We start from the raw sequence: 21,765 nt of genomic DNA on the forward strand, positions 1-21,765 counted from the left end.
TACAAACTGTAAACTAAACTAAATTGACAGGTTTCTTTAGTCAGTTTTTCTTACTGTTAGTTATTAAAACTAATACCGTAGACCCGATAGGCAGATCTTCTATTTTCAGGTACAGAGATGGAACAATGAAACAAACGTATTCTTCAGCGGAGTGTGTAACGGTTTATTTTGACAGTTATGTACTTACCATAAACTAATTTAAGGCTCAATCTACATGATAGTTACACGTATCCTTAATGTATCCTTAATATTACCTTTGAAAACTAGATTTTGAGCAGTATGAGCTTTCTTTATTAGTTACGGAGCAAACATTTTGTGGTAAACAAATTAAAGGTCAAACAGAAATAAACAACTTAAGAGTAGGTAGGTACCTACTTAGTAAACCTAGTTCAAAACAGAGAACTTGTAGGTATGTTCTCTGACACACTTTCGCATTTATAATATTTGAATGGATGGCTTACAATAATATATAATATAATATTGTATAAATTTTGTACAAGTGATTAAAAAATATTTTGTTAAAATTTTTATGAACGCCATTACGGCGATTACGAAAAAAGCTTTTTGCTGTGAAAGCAAACCGACATCAATTCGGAATTCAAAAAAGCTCCAAAATTGAGGCTGACCAAAAATTATACCGAAAATATTACAATTCATTATTTCTTTTGACATGGTGATCGTATTTTATTCGCCGCTAAGGATAATATACGCTGAACCATGCGAAATTATGCAAATTAAGCTGTATTTTATTATAAAAACCGGCCAAGTGCGAGTCGGGCTCGCACAACGAGGGTTCCGTACTACAGTCGTATTTTTCGACATTTTTACGATACTTCAAAAACTACGATGCATAAAAATAAATAAAAATCTGAGTTAGAATGCACAGGTGAAGCCCTTTTATAATATAATACCCCACTTGATATAGTTTTCTTACTTCAAGATTGAAAATACTAATTTTTAGTTCATTTATTATTATTATTTAATTAGAATTTTATGCCCGTAAAGCCCAATTACACTAATTTAACTACTAACTAACATAAATATACTTACAAATGCCACAATTTTTTTTATGTGATATAACCACAAATTCACGGTTTTAAGACCTTAAGGTCAACGGGAAGTACCCTGTACGTTTCTTGACAGACTGACAGACAGTCAACAAAGTGATCCTATAAGGGTTCCATTTTTCCTTTTGAGGTACGGAACCCTAAAAATAATATACCTATTGAATTTTCCATAAGCGGTATTCATGGCGGAATAATATTAAGCAGTCGGTGCGTGAAATATCCGCTGGCATTGGTTCAGTAGTTTTTAAGTTTATTCCAAAAATTACAGCCGAAACAGCTTTAACTCGTGTGCTCAGATATAACAAGCTGTCCGACCGTGAAATTCTCATTGAAATTGGTTCAGTGATTCTCGAGTTTATTAACGTATGTCCGTCGCTTTATCAAATAAAGATATTTCCCGAACGGGTCGACGATTTAATGAATAAAATATTAAATAAAATACAAAAATTTGTTTAACTTTTCGATTGTGGCTGTGGACTTTTTGTTTTCATTTTATAATTTTTGGAAAATGGTCTTTATTTTTGTATGAGTAGATACCTAGTATACCTATTAAAGTATTATGAATGTATGTTATACAACAATAAGTAAATTCATATTGTAATTCATAAAAAAGGGTTTTTAATCCATATTATCCGCAAGCGGATGTTCGGGGCGTCCGCACGTCCCCCCACCTCAAATATCTTGACCTGTCGTGGACTATACCTGCTTGAAAACTAATAACATTACACTCATTTTTATGGGCAATCGTGTAAAAATCATGTAATTTAATTTAATTTATTATCCTTCGTAATGTACATGATCGTCATGTAGATTTGTTTACACAATATCATGCTGGACTATATAATTCACGTGTAATGAAGCGCTTGTAATTTGCATACACAGACAACACTCATTACCTTCCTACCTTATTAAAAAGGAAGTTATTATTTCTACCTACTAGAAACCTGGTAATATTACATTCCTTTGTTATGGGCAATGGTGTAAAAATCCTGTGATGTAATTTAATTATTATCGTTGGTAATTGTACATAATCGTCATGTAGATTTGTGTACACAATAATATCATAATGGACTATATAATTCACGTGTAATGAAGCGCTTGTAATTTGCATACACAGACAACACTCATTACCTTCCTACCTTATTAAAAAGGTAGTTAATTATTTCTAGACAAATTAATTATTTCTGCACAAACATTGTCAGACTTTTATTATGTAGGTACTAGCTGATGCCCGCGACTTCGTACGCGTGGATTTATCGTTTTAAAAATCCCGTGGGAACTCTTTGATTTCCTGGGATAAAAGTAGCCTATGTCACTCTCCAGGTCTTTAAATATACCCGTGCAAAAATCACTTCGATCCGTTGCTCCGTTGCGACGTGATTGAAGGACAAACCAATCGCATTTATAATATGGGTACTGATTTTTTTTGTGATGTAACCACAAATTCACGATCACCTGCCAAATTTCATGGTTCTAGGTTAACGGGAAGTACCCTGTAGGTTTCTTGACAGACAGACAGACAGACAACGAAGTGATGCTATAAGGGTTCCATTTTTCCTTTGGTGGTACGGAACCCTAAAAACCTATTTTCTATTCTATTTTCAATGAAAACTAACACGCTGACGAAATTCATAAAACAAACGAACAACACCAGTGTTCACATTTAAATGAAATTTGATACGCTCTGAAAAAATAGTTTACATTTTACCTCCAAAAATACCACATTCATTGGTTTTGTTGCTACAAAAAATATGCATAAGAGCGCTAACACACTGGGACGCCATGGCGACGTCGCTGGCTACGTATCCAGACAATACGTAATGAAATTTTTGAGAGTTAACTCACTTGGCTGCGGTCTGGCGGCGACGTCGCCAATTTGGAAGCGTAACCACGACCGACCGGCCCCTACATGGAGGCTACTTTACTACTACTAAAAACCGGCCAAGTGCGAGTCAGGCTCGCGCAATGAGGGTTCCGTACTACAGTCGTATTTTTTCAACATTTTGCACGATAAATCAAAAACTACTTACTAGATGTCGTTCAAACCAATTTTTGGTGGAAGTTTGCATGGTAGGTAATGTACATAATATATTTTTTACTTTTATCTTTCTCTTAATTCTCTTAATAAGATTAATTAAAATTAAATTAAATCACTTTGGAAGTGTCTCTCGCGCAAACTATTCAGTTTAGAAAAAAATGATATTAGACACCTCAATATCATTTTTGAAGACCTATACATAGATACCACACACTATGGGTTTGATGAAAAAAAAATTTGAGTTTAAGTATGGGGAACCCCAAAATTTATTGATTTTTTCTATTTTTGTGTAAAAATCTTAATGCAGTTTACATAATACATCTACTTACCAAGTTTCAACAGTATAGCTCTTATAGTTTCGGAAAAAAGTGGCTGTGACATACATCCAGACAGACAGACAGACAGACATGACGAATCTATAAGGGTTCCGTTTTTTGCCATTCGTCTACGGAACCCTAAAAAGAGTTCCCACGGGATTTTCAAAAACCTTAATCCATACGGACAAGGTCGCGGGGATCAGCTAGACAGAATAGTAAAGTTCGTATGTTACTCAAGTTTACATTACAATTACTTAATTAAATAATGCATTTTGACAAACTTCATGTTTGAAGTTGGTGTTTATTTTGGGTATACAAAGTTTGCCGACGCGCATTATTTAATTAGTTTTGCTGTATGTGGCAGAGATTTATTCGTGCCAAGAACCCTTGTCTGCATCTGAATCCTTAATAACAAAGGATAATATAAGGCTTATTTGCAGTCCAAAATACCGTTTGAAGTCATCCATTAGACAGGTTTTGCTACTGTAGGGCTGCCATACGTCCCAGTACACCGGGACAAGTCCCGGTTTGTAGCGTTGTGTCCCTGTGTCTCGGTCAGTAAGTTAGTTGTCCCGGTTTGGCAGTTAGGGCGTTAGTCGATTTAGTTTTTCTTAAAATCACGTGGGAACTCTTCAATATTCCGGGATAAAAAGCTGTTTCCAAGTGCAGACATCCCTCCCTCGGCAACCGTGGTTTATTGGTGCTAAGTTAAGTAGATTCGAAATTGTAGTAGCTTTAAGACTACGTTCCGGTCACATTCCACTGAACGGATTTGCATACCTTATTGGAAAATCAAACTCGCCAAAATGCACAGAATGCGATATAATCGAGGATGTGTATCACGTCTTAGTGGAGTGTGTCCGGAACGAAATAGAAAGGCATAATTTTATAAATAGGTTTAATATTGATTTGAGAGATGTGGGTACTTGTAAGAGTGTTTTGGCCCTCCCGTTGTCTAAGGAGGCCAGAGCACTGTGCAAGCTGTATAAAACGTACTCAAATCTTAGAAGTTAGAACATAATGAAATGTTTGCTCCTATGAGGGTGACATGTTTAGGTTGTAAACAAACCCTCTATAAAAATCTAAAAAAAAAAAAAAAAAAGTGCAGACAGACTGACTGACACTTTCGAATTTACAGACATAATCATCACCATCAAACGATAGACGTCCACTGCTGGACATAGGTCTCTTGCGCCGCCTGAATCCAGCGGCTCCCTGCGAGTTGCGACTCGTCTGATTTTCCGTCCACCTAGTGGGGGGTCTACTTGTCTTCTGGTCTTGAATTTACAGTCCTTTCAGCAATTATGGCAGCCCTATGCTATGCTAGTGTGAAGGATAAAATATAGAAGACGCGTTTATAACAATACATTATTTGACAACTAGTCAACTTTTTATCAAACGTCAAAACGCGCGCTTAGTATGCGAGATTCTCGTCTAATAAAGTTAGTCAAGTTTTACTTATAAAATTTTAGATGACGTAAAACCTTGAACGGAGACAAAAGTTGAGACTTGAGCCATCTTATGAAATGTCTAGTGATTTAACTGTAACCTATTTAAAAGGAGACGTCGTCATCGATAAAATGTTCACATTGAGGTGTTGCTAGTTTCCTTATTTGGTCAATATTTGTTTTCCTCTCATACAAAAGCTCAGAGTCACTCAGCGGGCGATGGAGAGAGCTATGCTTGGAGTTTCTCTACGTGATCAAATCAGGAATGATTAGATCCGTAGGAGAATTAGAGTAACCGACATAGCTCAACGGGTTGCGAAGCTGAAGTGGCAATAGGCAGGGCAAATAGTTCGTAAAACCGATAGAGGTTGGGGTCTCAAGGTGCTGGAATGGCGACCTCGCACCGGAAGACGCAGCGTTTGGAGACCCTCCACTAGGTGGACAGACGACATCAGACGAGGATTCAGGCGGCGCAAGACGTGGCGTGTGGAAGTCCCTACAAGAGATGATGATGATGATGATGATGTTTTTCTCTTGGCTGGCATAATAAACTCCGGCATTGGATTTGCACGTCATTCAGTAGTTTACTTACGGAAAATATTTTTAGTAGGTACAGTTTTCTCTTTTCATTTAAATATTTGCTAGAAAATAATCCTAAATTGCCACCTAATTGGTACCTCTTGGTTCTAAATAGAGCTCTCAGTTGAAGGACCAAGAGCATAATGTGTGTTGGCTTGTTCAAAATATGACTCTTATTTCAAACGTCTTAAGAACTACGGCTATTGTGTGTAGCGTTCAATAGAATGTGGATTTTGTTTCAATAGCTTTAAGGTGTATAATGGAATAAGAGCGGTTCGAATAGAGCTCGTAAGGCACAATTAGGAAGGGGATGGCACTTGATCCTTGCAGGGACGTTGAGGTTTGCCATCGAAAATGCGAGGTTCGAATTAATTAGAGTGAATTGTGAACGTCTCATGCCTCTTTAATGATGAGGTCAGTGCCTATCTTCGGTATTAAGCGTAGATTGAGTAAAAAAGCGGCCAAGTGCGAGTCAGGCTCGCACACTGAGGGTTCCGTACTACAGTCGTATTTTTTCGACATTTTTCACGATAATTCAAAAACTATGATGCATAAAAATAAATAAAAATCTGTTTTTGAATGCACAGGTGAAGCCCTTTCATATGATACCCCACTTGATATAGTTATCTTACTTCGAATATTGAAAATACTAATTATTAGTTCATGACCACGATTTAATTTTTTTTTGTGTGATCTAACCCTAAATTCACGGTTTTCAGATTTTTTCTCCTAAAGCCAGCTATAAGACCCACCTACCTGCCAAATTTCATGATTCTAGGTCAATGGGAAGTACCCTGTAGGTTTCTTGACAGACAGACAACAAAGTGATCCTATAAGGGTTCCGTTTTTCCTTTTGAGGTACGGAACCCTAAAAAGCTAGATTAAAGTATTTTATATTATAGATTCGACCTGTTTCTGACTGACACTTGGCCGGTTTTCTATTTTAGTAGTTAATTATTAACGCGTAACACTTTTGGTTGAATAACAATTTAAAGCACCAGATTTGCGGTTATTTTATTCAGCTATTATTATATTGATAAATTAATTAAAATATCATCAAACAAATATTTGGCAACAGGGTCAATAGTGCGGTAGGCGTGCATGCTATCGATTGACCGAAATCACCCTCAGTATAAATAATTACATTTGCCATTTTAATTATCTCATTCAATTATATTTTATATTAGAACCATAAAATAGCTGTGTTATGCGACAATAGTTTGTCTGTCCGTTCAATCGATTTTGAATCATTTTGGTCCAGAGATAGCTTGCGTCCCAGGATAGACTATTTTTTACCGACTTCCAAAAATTAAGGAATTAAGAAACTATCATCGTAAAACAAAAAAAAAGTAGCTAACATCTAAATATGCATGCAATCATACACTCCCAGTTACACACACACACACACATACACACACGCTCACACACACACACATAAGCACACACTCACACACGCATACACACACACACACAATCATACACACACTGTTGTAATTTTATTTTATTATTGTATATACCTACATTTATTCTAACTCTATTCTGTTAAAATAGTTTAATTATAATTTTAAGTAATCTCTTTTGGCCTTCTGTTATACCTAGATTTAAATTTAAATAATAATTATGTATTTACGCTTTTGATTACTTTCAAAAAAAAAAAAAAAGTGATTCTGGTACACGTGTAGAAACTAGAAACAAAAGTTTTTTTTTACTTTGTAGTGATTTTGGAAGTCGGTATTTTTTTTTCTTACTGCGAGTCATTCAGGATTGTTTGTATATTGATCTGTCACCGCGCATTGTATAGTGGATTTATTGTTTTTCCAACTGAATTTATGGATATGATAATAGCATGTGGTTGATGTTTATGGTATACATTTTTTTCTTTCTCTTCCCCTCTCTCTCTCTGTTTCAATTTTCCCTATGTATATTCTTTTGTCTCTTTCTTTACAAGATTTGCTGAAATATTGTAGCAAAATTTTTGCACGATTGATTATATTATTATAATCGTCTGTATTGTCTGTCGGTATTCTAGCCTATTGGGTAGAGTAGTCTCAATATGAAGTGCAGTGGGAATGACGTCATAACTCCCCGGCATTGGCACATGGCGTGCAGCAGTATCTTATTTATTTTCCTACTGAGAGTCATTCACGGCCGCTTGTATATTGATCTGTCACCGCACATTTGTATGCGGATTTATTGTGATTCCAACCGAATTTATGGACATTTATAGCATAGGTATGGTTGGAAAAAAAAAAAAAAAATTATAAGGCGTTCATTTTATAATTTTCTCCCTATCTATGTCTTTCTATGCATCGTATCTTTTGTCTCTTTCTTTCTAATTTCTGAGGGTCGTGACGCTTTTTAGGGTTCCGTACCTTAAAAGGAAAAATAGAACCCTTGTACTTAGGATCACTTTGTTGTCTGTCTGTCAAGAAACCTACAGGGTACTTTCCGTTTACTTAGAATCATGTTTGGCAGGTAAGTAGGTCTTATAGCAGACATAAGGGGAAAAATCTAAAAACCGCGAATTTAGGGTTACATCACACAAATAAAATTAAAATGTGGTCATGAACTAATGATTAGTATTTTCAATTTTCGAAGTAGGATAACTACATCAAGTGGGGTATCATATGAAAAGGCTTTACCTGTGCATTCTAAAACAGATTTTTATTTAATTTCATGCATCATAGTTTTTGAATTAGCGTGCAAAATGTCGAAAAAATACGATTGTAGTACGGAACCCTAGTAGCGCAAACCTGACTCGCACTTGGCCGGTTGATGATGATGATTATAATCACGTAATGGTAAGAATTATGCGGCGGGCTTCTAAATCCAGATTTCACGTATGTGTAGACTCTATGCAACTTCGACTCTTAGTTTTAACTATTGTTTTCAGGCAAGACAGACAGCTTATAATTATTCTCTCTGATTGTATGGAGGATACGAAAAGTTAAGTTCAGACCTCCAAAGTCACTCGTCCAATTACTGACTTAGGTCAACGTTGTTTACCCATCACAAGTCTCTCGATCATCGTTTTAAAATCGTAGTGTTTATCGTGATCTCTTCAATGGTCTGCTTATTAACTTCTTTAATAATAAACTTGACTAGCACAGAGATTCTTCTCAATCGTTAACTTTTGACAGAGTGGTCGTGGCTATGAATTCACTGCTGCTCGTGCGATCTCCCTCCAGCGACTTCTGTTGGTGGCATTATGTGCACACACGGAGACAGGTGTGTTAGTTGGGGAACGCCCACGTGGAAGCACAGAGATACCTAATAAATATTATTATGTTATGGTTCAATGGGAGTCTATGAGCTCTTGATCTTGAGCACTGGCGCAGTGGTGAGCGCTGTGGTCTTATTAGTGGGAGGTCCCGGGTTCGATTCCTGGCAGGGGTTTGGAATTTTATAATTTCTAAATTTCTGGTCTGGTCTGGTGGGAAGCTTCGGCCGTGGCTAGTTACCACCCTAGCGGCAAAGCCGTACCGCCAAGCGATGTAGCGTTCCGGTACGATGCCGTGTAGAAACCAAAGGGGTATGGGTTTACTAAAAACTGCCATACCCCTTCCAGGTTAGCCCGCTATCATCTTATACTGCATCATCACTTACCATCAGGTGAGATTGCAGACAAGGGCTAACTTGTATCTGAATTTAAAAAAAAAAAACACAGCTTCACCAGCAATATACGTACAGATATTTTAGGCTATGCGTTGATCCATAAGTCAGTTGGTCCGGAAAGCCTTTTATTTCCTACCTAATTTACAAAGGCGGAGCGCTGTGAAAACAATGAATGTACCGTTCAGTGCTTTTAAAGTGTATTAACTCCACTGAAAACGATTCCAACTTGGCAAAAAACCAACGGCACGAAAATAAAAAGAAGCGCAAAGTTGACAATGTGAACTTCCATTTTAGGGTCCCGTATCAAAATGGTAAAAAAGGATGTAAATCGTGCGACTTCCTCCATCTGTCCATCTATATGTTACAGTTTCTTATTTCAGTAACTATCTAATGCTAGCAATAATTCTCAGTATTGTAAACTATGTAGACAACCACACGTTAGTTAGTAAACCTTACCCACCTAGCCTAGAGCTAAGAACAGGACGAGTTGCGAATATAAATAGTGAATGGGACGAGCTGCGAATGGTACAAGATGCAAACGGGACGAGCTGCGAAGAGGACGAGATGCGAATGGGACGAGCTCCGAACGGAACGAAATGCGAATGGGACGAGATGCGAACGGGACGAGCTGCGACTTGGACGAGTTGCAAATGGGACGACTTTCTAACAAACCTAACTAATGCTGTTGAATTGATATTTGGAATGGTTTTAAATAATGCTTACGTACGTTTTTTTTTTAAATTTATAGACTAGAGCTTGGCTGCAATCAGACCTGGTGGCAAGTGATGATGCAGCCTAAGATGGGGCGCGCTTGCCTAGAAGATGCCATTCACTCTTGTCTTGAAACTGATGCTGGATGGTGTTCCAAATCTTAGCGGTTCGAATTTGTTCGGTTTATTTAAAAATAAAAGTAACGGGACCGTCGGTACGTGAACCTGACTCGCTCCTGGCCGGTTTTTCAAAGTTAGGTAAATATTGGCTCGGCCCCGATCCGCTTACACAGAGGCCTTTGTGATTAATTACACGGCTCCTTTCACAATAATTACCTTCTTTGTACCGAGCGCGCTTACAAACATGCACTTTTCATATAAATTAGCCTAGATCCGTTCGAGAGCTGGTTAATTTGCTCGAAATTATATTATTCTTCTTCTTCGTAAATGGGGGGGGGGGAGGGGTTAATTTTGGATACGCACCTCTCATTTTTCACCGTTAAAGCAAGCCGTTCGGTACCCTCATTCTTGCACATTTTCTTGATTACGTGACTATTGAGTCCCCCGCCAACATTTTACGATTGTGAAAAATATGGTTACTCTTGAGGTTGAATTCTCTGTGCGTATACTGCAATGTGTCGATTAGTTACTTAGCAACTTTGTTATTTTATCAAAAACTGGATAGTATTTTTTACAACAACCAACAATGTATCGATATATTACAGAAAGATTGAATTTTGAATCCGAACTTTTATTACAAACGGAAAACAATCGATACAATTTTTTGAAAGTCAAAATTTAATTTTAATTTAATTTAAAACAACTTTATTGTTACTAGAATAACAGTGAGTAAGAATACAGGATACACTTAAAGATTTACACAAAAACAAAGGGCGACCTTTTTTTTTTTTTTATTATTATTCAGATACAAGTTAGCCCTTGACTGCAATCTCACCTGGTGGTAAGTGACGATGCTGTCTAAGATGAAAGCGGGCTAACCTGAAAGGGGTATGGCAGTTTTTAATAAACCCATGCCCCTTTTGGTTTCTACACGGCATCGTACCGGAACGCTAAATCGCTTGGCGGCGCGGCTTTGCCGGTAGGGTGGTAACTAGCCACGGCCGAAGCCTCCCACCAGACCAGACCAGAAATTAAGAAATTATAAAATTCCAACTCCCCGCCAGGAATCGAACCCAGGACCTCCCGCTAATAAGACCACAGCGCTTAACACTGCGCCAGGGAGGTCGTCGAACCTTATCCTTATCACTAAAGTGATCTCTTCCAGGCAACCCATACCTACTTAAGAACTTATAGAACTGTAACTTGTAAGTATCGAAAGTTATTTATTAAAATAAACCAGTAGAAACACTTTACATACAAATCGTTCAACAGCTCTCATACAATTAAAGGTCTTTGTAACTTGCTAACAAACATGCAGTTTTAATATAAATTGGCCGTTCTCCAGAGCGCTTTTAAAAATTGTACAGTTGAAGTAACAGCCTATTACCACCGGCAACGGCTTTTTCATTGAAATTCCTCGACAAAGAATGCTAAGTGGCTGTGTCACACGAATTTTGACGGTGAAAAATCTACAAAAGATTAATTATATACCGAGAGCTCGCAAGAAATTGATGTAGAGACGCGACATCAGCTGGAGATCTACCGAATAATAGATACGAATTCAAGATTTCTTACGAGGGATATAGGCTACTTATGCTGTTATAAAACTTTTCGTGTAGGTATGAATATGAATTGCCATTATGTTTTTCTTTATGTATTTTGCTACTTTTGTAGGACATGTTCTTATTGTTTTAGTTACAATAATCCGACCGCTAAACTACGGTCCGCTTGCTGCCAGTGACGAAATTTGTAGAATAGAATAGAATATAATAGAATATAATGTTTTTTTATTCATGTAAACTTTTTAAAAGTGCTTATGAATAGTCAGGTAGTTTTAATTTACCACTGGTTCGGAATTCCGTTCCTATTTGTGATATGTATGTTCACTCAGTACTGAAGCGACTTTTAATGCCATCTAGTAGCGACAATTTGCAGCTATTGAACCTTTCGACCCCAGGAGACGCGGGTATGAATCCTGCCGGTCAGCAATTTTTGATATACGTATTTAAAATTATTTCTTGTTTTACTTCTTATGTTGACCAGCCGTTGGGATGCTTTGAAGGTATAAACAATCCTATATAGGTAGATAGATAGATAGATAGATAGAAATACTTTATTGCACACAAAAAATATTACATAATTATTACAGAAACTAAAACCAAAAAATAATTGTATGCAAAGGCGGCCTTATTGCTCACAGCAATCTCTACCAGGCAACCTTTGGTGAAAGGAGAAACTAGGTGTGTTGGATAGTACTTACACGCAATACAGAAAAATGAAGTAGTATAATATTATATTATATATATATATAACTACATACCTACATATATTATAATAGACATACAATACCTATGATCGAATAAATTAACTTTTATGGCATCGATAAGTATAGTTCTTTAAGACGATTTTTAAATATGGGCAAGGATTTCGAATCCCGGATATTTTTAGGCAGAGCATTCCACAGTTGTACAACATAATATATTGTAAAAGATTTCCCGTAGAATTTTGTGCAGTTACGTGGGGTTTGGAGTTTGTTATCTGAGGTATATGTTTGCTTGTGTAGTCGGATTACAACTGATGCCTATCAGGCCATGATAATGTTCGATATATTCAGGAGCATCGCATAAAGTTGAATAAGCGGAAACTTCACGCAAAATATAAATATGGAGGGCATGTATTCTGTTCACTCATTGCGGTGCGCCTCCACCGCGGGTGTATTGACTAGTTAAATATTGCGGTACATTTATATTATTTCTATTGAAAATGTTGTATTGACTAGGTGAAATATCTAAATATGTAAAAGGGAATGCTGATTGACTGACTGACTGATCTATCAACGCGCAGGTCAAATACTGGTCGGATAAGACTGAAATACAGATAGCTAGTAATTAATTAATAATTATTTTAGTTAATATGGGTACCTTCAAGTCAAGAGTGAATAGGCATCTTCTAGGCAAGCGCGCTCCATCTTAGGCTGCATCATCACTTGCCACCAGGTCTGATTGCAGCCAAGCGCTAGTCTATAAATTAAAAAAAAGATTTTATGACGTAGACATCCGCTATGAAAGAGTTTTTGAAAGTTCAACCCCCGAAGAGGTGAAATGAGGGTTTGAAATTTGTGTAGTTCATGCGGACAAATTTGCGACCATTATCTATAGGTATAACATAAAGAAAGCTGTGATAGCCTAGTGGTTAGGACGTTCGCCTTCTAATCGGAGGTCGGGGGTTCGATCCCGGGCACGCACCTCTTACTTTTCGAAGTTATGTGCGTTTTAATTAATTAAATGTCACTTCCTTTAACGGTGAAGGAAAACATCGTAAAAAAATAGAGCCTTAATAGCTCACCGGGTAAAGGAGTGGACTGAAAACCGTAAGGTCGACGGTTCAAACCCCGCCCGTTGCACTATTGTCGTACCTACTCCTAGCACAAGCCTGACGCTGAGTTGGAGATGAAAGGGGAATATTAGTCATTTAACATATAATATTTTAAAAAAAAACCTGCATGCCTGAGAATTCTCCATAATGTTCTCAAAGGTGTGTGAAGTCTACCAATCCGCATCCGCAATCCGTGGTAGACCCTTCTTAATCTGAGAGGAGACCCGTTCTCTGTAGTGAGCCGGCGATGGGTTGATCATGATTATGATGATGATAACATGAGTTGTTAACTTTTCAAAAGTAAGTAGCAATTATTTTCATATTTTTCTTTCTCCGTTTCAATGAATACAACATTTTTTCATTTCTACATTTGTACCATACATACGAATGTACGATACATAAAAATACTGTAACTTAAAATCAAAACTGCAATTCGATCAAAGGCAACAAGAGTTAAATCCCGTTGTACCAATTAGTGTGCTCGTACCTGTGTTCGTTTTTTGTTCAAGTCTTTTTTGTATGTCCACGTAAACGGTCATTTCGGTGCTCACGTGGCAGTCGCACGGGTTTTATAAACCTTTACGAATAACACTTAAAACTTTTTTAAATGTATTTTTTTTGATAAAAATTATAGGTATTGTGTTCAGTGATATTAAAGGAAATATAAGTTTAGTGGGTTATGACTTTTTCAAAATGTGATAAGAAAAATAGGATTTTAAGATCATCGTGACAGGAAATCAACAAGAGTTAAATCCCGTTGTACCAATTAGTGTGCTCGTACCTGTGTTCGTTTTTTATTCAAGTCTTTTTGTATGTCCACGTAAACGGTCAATTCGGTGCTCACGTGGTAGTCGCACGGGTTTTATAAGCCTTTACGAATAACATTTTAAACTTTTTTAATATATTTTTTTTAAATAAAAATTATAGGTAGGTATTGTGTTCAGTGATATTTCAAAAGAAAAAAAAAACCAGCCAAGTGCGAGTCAGGCTCGCGCAACGAGGGTTCCGTACTACAGTCGGCAGTTTTATGCATCATAGTTTTTGAATTATCGTGCAAAATGTCGAAAAAATACGACTGTAGTACGGCACCCTCAATGCGCGAGCCTGACTCCCACTTGGCCGGTTTTTTATCTGTACATGTATTGCGGTCTATCGATATTTTATTTCAGAAACGCGCAATATTAATCTCAAAGCTGGAATAACTTTGTGAAGCGTCCAGGGGGATTAAGAAAAATTTCAATTATATCTCATTCGGCCCCCGTACCCTCCGCGCCCTCCACCCCCTTTGCCCCCCGCGCCCCGCACCGCATGATCGGTGAGACAGAACGTTAGGATTTTACTCCCAGCTGAATTAAAACTCAAATTAAATTCCATTTTTTTTGTGTTCTGATTTTGTACTCTGCTGTGTAATTTTTATGTCTGGGAATGTAATGATTTTAGATGGCCAAACTTAACAGACTATACATAATATATTATTATACATTATTATTATTATGTAAGTATATACATTTCATAACATAAGTTCCTAACATAACAATTTTCAATTTCAATTTGACAATCAAAATCAAGATCTGTTAAACTGTTGGGACAGACAGCAGACAGACACACTTTCGCATTTATAATATAAGTATGGATAAAACATCTGACTGACGTACGCTAGAGGTCAACGAACGTTCCGAAAATAGGTCACTCGGAGTCAATGCCACGTCGTAGGCGAGGCATTGACCAGAGTTTTGCACGCTATACATTGCGGGTTTGAAAAAAAACTACATCACTAAAACTACAAAATGAGGCAAATGGTTATTGGTATTAGATTGTGTTTAGGTAGTATAACAATAACGCTAAGTTTTTGCTAGCGTTCTGGTTACACCCTGTATATTGGGAATTCAAGCTCAATCAAAGAGATTGTTGTAGAGATCTCTAAAGTTCCATACTTTAGGAATGACGATAATTCTTGTGATGTGATTCGAATGATAAAACTCCTATAAAGCCAAGGAAAGCGATTCGGGATTGTACGTACCTATATCGATTCCGCTATCTCGATTCACGTCAGCGCAATCGATTTTATGCCATCGAGTTAATTAAGCTAAGGTTTAAACTTTCCTTGGCTTCACTGCTATTCTTATCTTAATCGATGTACTTCCGCACAATTTTCAATGTGTTGTTTAAATACTGTTCCGAGTTATACGCGCTTACTTGAAGTTAATTACTTGAGTTTTAGTTTACAGTCTTGAATAATTGGTTTTCTTTATGTATATACACATATACATACATACATCTTCTATTTCATCATTATCATGATCATGGTATCAGTACCCTTATTAACTCCCTCCAAAAAATATTACTATAGAACTACAATAACTCTTGTATACCTACATAATATTATATTATAAACATACCAGAAGTGCAGTTAAATATTAACTACGACACACAGCGGCTTATCGAGAGTTTTGCCTTTCATAATAACCTAACTGCAATATGAACTTGATTAGGGCACAATTGCTATTGAAACCACTCAATCAGAACGGCGACCTAAACACAAAAGCATTTAATAGTCGAATGAGTCTGTAGTTGAACACAGACTGCCTTAAGAATCATCAACTCTCGCTTTTATACCAATCGATTCAAGATGGTGATGCAACACATCACGTGACTTCTGTCAGAGATAATTATTTCAATTTCAATTTCAATTTATTTATTAAATCGGACAATAATTGATCCATTATGTGTTAGTAACAATAAATACTTAATAACTATGTTAATACTTAAACACTAACCCTCTAACAAATAAATCTGGAATAGCGGTGGAATAGTTATACTCTGTTTTGTCTTTTTCCTTCAAATGTCAAATTACTGATGAGAGATGACAGAGAAAGACAAAACAGAGTATAACTATTCCACCGCTATTCCAGGTTTATTTGTTAGAGGGTAAGAAGTTAGTAACAAAATACTTAATCACTATGTTAGTACTTAATAACTAAAAGGGATTTAGTCCTCTGCACGAGTTTCCCCATCAGAGGACTATCCATTTTGTCCGTTATCATGCGCATGATCCCGTTGCTGCTTCCTCGGACTCTGGACAATATATAATTATTATAAGTGCGCTAACAATATTGGGTAATAAATTAAATTATTGTTTACTTTTTAGTGTTGGTGGTTATTGAAGTCGGTTTTTTTTTTTTGTTTTTTTTTATCCTATGAAATCAAAAAAGTTCCCACGGGATATTTTAAAAAATCTTAATCCACGCGAATAAAGTCGCGGGCATCAGCTAGTTTCATTATAAAAACATGTACATTGCAGTCAAGGCCTAACTTGTATCTGAATAAAATAAAAAATAAAAAACTTGCCTTCTTCCGGACGTAGTACACAAAATCAAATACGACGAAATGAAAGAACAATAATATGATTTCAAAAAACGCATTACCGTGATGAAACCGAAACCACGCGAGTATTTATTTTAGAACCAAGTGGAAGTAGGTACGGTACAGTTTGCGATATTGTCGTGAAAACAGTACCTACGCTTAGTACGAGATTTTATGTCTAACCAATTTTTTTTATTTATTTATTTATTAGGAACACACACAATACATTGATTTAACACAAACTACGACACTTATAAACAAACACAGGCTGATAAATGTATCTATAAAATGTGTACACAGCATTTGCAAAATATCTAGACAAATAAAAAGAACTTAACTAAACAAATAACTAAGTTACTTAGGAGATGAACCCACCGTAAAATGATAAGAGCTTTTTTTTGAATGCAGTAGCTGAGTCATGAAATATATCGATGCCGGGTATCTTTTTTGATATTTCGTTAAATTTTGCACATATACGCATAATTGGGGCTTGATTTCCTAGATGAGATTTGGTGAAAGGTATATGGAAGATTTTTGGGGATATAAAACTACGGGAGTGTCTATGTGGAACAGATAAGGATATTCGATTGAGAAGGTTACTACATTTAACTTTATTTCGTAATATTTTATGTAGAAAGCACAAGTCAAGTATTTCGCGTCTATTTCGAAGAGATGTCATGTTAAACTCAGCCAGACGCTGATAATATGGCTGTCTGTGTGAGATGCCACTGACGTTAAAAGCTAAGTGTCGAGTAAAGGAGTAAAGTAAAGTTGATAGTATTCGAGTGGCGAAACACTTCCGCATTATAGTAAACTGGATCTTAACTGCCTTGTTTTAAAGCTCAAGTTTGCCTTCACATCAACAGCCAGCGCTCCAAGCGGAAACGTTGCGAAATTAAAATCGCGTGGTATTAAATTTTTGACTTGTTTTTTTTTTTTTTTAAAGAATATTAGCCATATTAAATGACTAATATTCCCCTTTCCTCTCCAACTAAGCGTCAGGCTCGTGCTAGGAGTAGGTACCACAATAGTGCAACGGGCGGGGTTTGAACCGTCGACCTTTCGGTTTTCAGTCCACTCCTTTATCGGTTGAGCTATTGAGGCTCTTTAGATCCATTTTACTTTGACGTTATTGTGTTTCGACTCTCGAATTCTAGCAACGTTTGGTGAGACGTATAATCTTATACTAAGCGTACAGAACAAGTTTGTTCACTCTGTTTGTTCTAATGTACGAACGTTGACGTTGTTTACTCGCAAACATCTTGGGAAATTAACAGAGAAGAAAAACTGCTGCCATATTTTTAAGTTTTAATCAAAACTATTCAACTTTTAATAAAGTTTGACAAACTTAATTTGTGTACCTAAGTATATTTTATCAGTACCCTTATTATAAATGCGAAAGTGTGTTTGTTTGTTGGTTTAATGGTTTGTCCTTCAACTACGTCGCAACGATGCAACGGATTGACGTGACTTTTTGCATGGTTATAGATAAAGACCTGTAGAGTGACATATGCTAGTTTTTATCCCATGAAATCAAAAGTTCCCACGGGATATTTAAAAAAACCTAAATCCACGCGGACGAAGTCGCGGGTATCAGTTAGTTAAATTATAGTTAGTAAAGAAAATTAGGTTTCTTGAGTGTTTCTTGTGAGGGGTACAGTACGCGACAAGTCAAGATGGCAATAGGGGTGGGGACGCCCCAAACACCCGCACAGATTCCGCGCTAACCCAGTGCGGGCAACCGCGAGTGACTTGCTCGTGTGCGGGGCGTCCCTCTGCCTCAAACCGGGTTGCCATCTCGACCTGTCGCGTACTATACGTACTGTTTTGAAATTGTGATAAAATGTTATTTAATGCAAAAATCCATGCTAAATGCTAATGTAATAAATACAAAATCTAGGTACATGCATGTGACAGCCTAGTGGTTAAGACATCGCCTCCTCATCGGAGGTTGGGGGTTCGATCCCGGGCACGCACCTCTAACTTTTCGGAGCTATGTGCGTTTTAAGTAAAACATCGTGAGGAAACCTGCATGCCTGAGAGTTCTCTTTAATGTTCTCAAAGGCATGTGAAGTCTGCTAAACCGCACTTGGCCAGCATGGTAGACAATGGCCAACCCCCTTTCCATTCAGCACGGCTAGCATGGGCCGAAGATAAAAATTATATCCCCCGATTTTATCCACTGCACAGGAGATATCATTAACTTCTCCACCCCTCAGAGCACGGCAACAGGGGAGAGGAGAAGTTTATCCCCGTTTGACATTTCACGGGGACTCGGGGGACTATTTATCCACCGTCTATAGCATGGGGCCAAATAAAAGAAGATAAACTGTCCTTTTTTGACATTTGAGAGGGATAATTTTATCCTCGAGATTTGAGGTGGGTATAATGCTCATAGAACTTTAACTCAATTATTAAAAGATCAAAAAACATGTCTCGCGCTTTTTTTATTAGTTTGAAATAGAGAATTTAGAACGAAAATAACATGAGCACGTAATTAGTGATGGAAGTAATCCCTTTGAATTTCCCGACGCTGAGTTCCGACACTTGTTTCGGATGGACAAATATTATGTGCTGTACTTGTGCGAGCAGCTTAATGAAGCACTAAAGCCGATTAATTCGATGGATGGATTCATAAAAGTAAGTACCTAAGTACTTACCTATTACCTAAAACCATCTTGTGCAAACGAATAGGTACCTACTTAGGTAGGTAGTAGGTACCTACAAATAGGTCCTACATGCGGCTATTATCTATTTATTCTACGTCCTCACATCTATAAGACTCTTGGCAGATGGTAGTTACCAGTGAGATACAAGTCAAGGTCATGGGATGACTATTGCCCGCGACTTCATCTGTGTGGATTTAGGTTTTGAAAATCCTGTGAGAACTATTTGATTTTCCAGAATAAAAAGTAGCCGGTGTCCATCCTCGGGATGTAAGCTAACTCTGTAGGTACTAAATTTCATCTAAATCGGTTAGACTGTTGGGCTGTGAAAAGCTAGCAGACAGACAGGCAGACACACTTTCGCATTTATAATATTAGTATGGATTATTGGAAATATAAAATAACACAATGACTCATTATAATAAAATCATTTATTTGAACAAAATAGGCAGGAGTCTAATTTAACAAAACAATTCTTAAATTAAAATACACACCTATATCATAGTTAAATACATAATGATACACAAACACAATAAGACTTTAAAAATTATAATGGTTCATCATAAGTGTTTTGTAAGAGTAAATATGTTAGCCTATTATACTTTATAGACCATTTCAGTATATCCTCTTACTCTTAATTTATTATTATTGAAAATCATTAATGTATAAATTGTATGTTTCAGAATTCCAATGGAACAACCAAAGGACAGACTAGAAAATGTAACAAATAAAGAAATCTCACATATCTATGGATCAAACCAGACTGCTAACTGTTGCCCGACAATAAAAGGGAAAAAGGGATGGAATAATAAATACATATTTGCATTAAAATATATTTCTTTAAGTACCTATTACCTAAAACCACCTTGTGCAAACCCATCCTTATATCTACTACTACTACTAGGGTTCTGTAGGGTACCAATGGGACCCTATTACAGTCTCAGCTCTCCATCTGTCTGTCTCCTGAAACGTAACAGGTTAAAGTTGAAATTTTGTACTTATTTCTATTGCTGCTATAACAAAAAATAAGTTTCTTCAAAAAATAATTTTGCTTTAAGTACTCTTTCTGTGTGATTGAGTAACAAACACAAACTCTTAGGCATAATATTAGGAATACCAATTAAAACAATGCTTATTTGAATGTACACAAATCTCTGATGTTAACTTAACAGATCTAAAAGTAGTGCTATTATCCTTAAGAAAAGGAAGTAACAAGTTTAATGTTCAATCAAACCACACTGCCATAGAATAACTTCCTATATTCATAACTATTTACAAATTACAAAAATGTACATATCCTCTACTTACTTTTTATTTATTTATTGGCATTTATAGGAAAACTACTCGGGGCTATTGGTTTTATAAAGTACCCACTGTGTACAAAGTGGGTTAAACGACAGTCTCACCATAGTCCACCACCGACACTTCAAAGATTTCCTGCCATAAGATAAAAAACATTGGCTTGACATGCTTATAAAGAAATTAGGTTAGTTTAATAGCTCAAACCATACCAGCTTAACCAATTTTAAGTGATATTGAACTCTTCTCAGTGCAGTGTGCTAAACTGTTAGTTTTATCATCATCTCAAACAATAATGAAAATATTTTATGTTGATAAGATGTGTACCTAACTTACCTATTCCAATAGGTAGGTACCTAAAGTTATTTTGAGTTTGTTATACAAGACACACATTTAATAGAACTAAATTAATACACGCATCTCTCTGGCTGGCCCATTATGGAGTCTTCAGGTCCAATTCCTGTTGAGCATTTATGCCCAACAGTGATAATTAATATTGAACACTTATGTGCTCATATATGTGACCGACGGCACTATTGAGACATTTCCCGGTGGTCCTACATCCCGAGCTGCCTCATCATACTTGTCAGTCAGTGGCCAGTGCCCTTCTTCAAGTACATATTTCCATGTCTGCAAATAAAACAACAATTTATGCATTTCTTTGTCGCTAACAATATCAATATATTATCACTTCAATTTTGTGTACTGACTAACACAAATTGTCTTTGTGATACTTACTGTGATAGCTAGGAATTTCAACTATTCGATTATTTTTTAATTTGGATAATTCAAAAGTGGAGTTAGGTTAGGTAAACACAAACAATAACAATACTTACGTGCATAATCTTCTGTGAATGTTTTTTAAACTATTTTACGGCTCCGGCTTCTAGCTCTTTTAAAATAAAAAGCAGCCACAGACGAGTTACGAGTAACGAAAACGAGCAAAATCAAAAGCACAGATAAAAAATAATAACACTTTGACATTAACCGAGGACTAGTCTTTCCCCGCCTTATCACCGGGGATAATTATATCCAACCCTGTGCCCATGCTCGGAGAGTGGAAATAACTATCGGAGGGGATAAAATTTTTATCCTTTCCTCGGGGAGAAAATTTCCCGGCCCATGCTAGGCCTGCTGAAAGGAGACCTGTGCTCTGTAGTGAGCCAGC

The 21,765-nt window shown here is 36.7% G+C and overlaps 2 long non-coding RNA genes across 3 annotated transcripts in view; one reads left to right on the forward strand and one right to left on the reverse strand.

The window, feature by feature from the left end:
• Window positions 1–21,765, forward strand: part of LOC138402685 (uncharacterized) — a 93,657-nt gene that overhangs the window by 16,597 nt on the left and 55,295 nt on the right. The window lies entirely within an intron of this gene.
• LOC138402625 (uncharacterized) lies at window positions 20,607–21,714 on the reverse strand. Of its 2 annotated transcripts, none has more exons than XR_011236984.1 (2): window positions 21,434–21,714; window positions 20,607–21,227 (listed from the first exon to the last, which is right to left on the reverse strand). It is a non-coding gene; the product is annotated as an uncharacterized lncRNA (long non-coding RNA). The 2 variants fall into 2 exon arrangements; XR_011236983.1 differs by having other exon boundaries at window positions 21,336–21,714.

Source organism: Maniola hyperantus, chromosome 8 (assembly GCF_902806685.2).
Source record: "Maniola hyperantus chromosome 8, iAphHyp1.2, whole genome shotgun sequence".
NCBI classification, from domain to species: domain Eukaryota; kingdom Metazoa; phylum Arthropoda; class Insecta; order Lepidoptera; family Nymphalidae; genus Maniola; species Maniola hyperantus.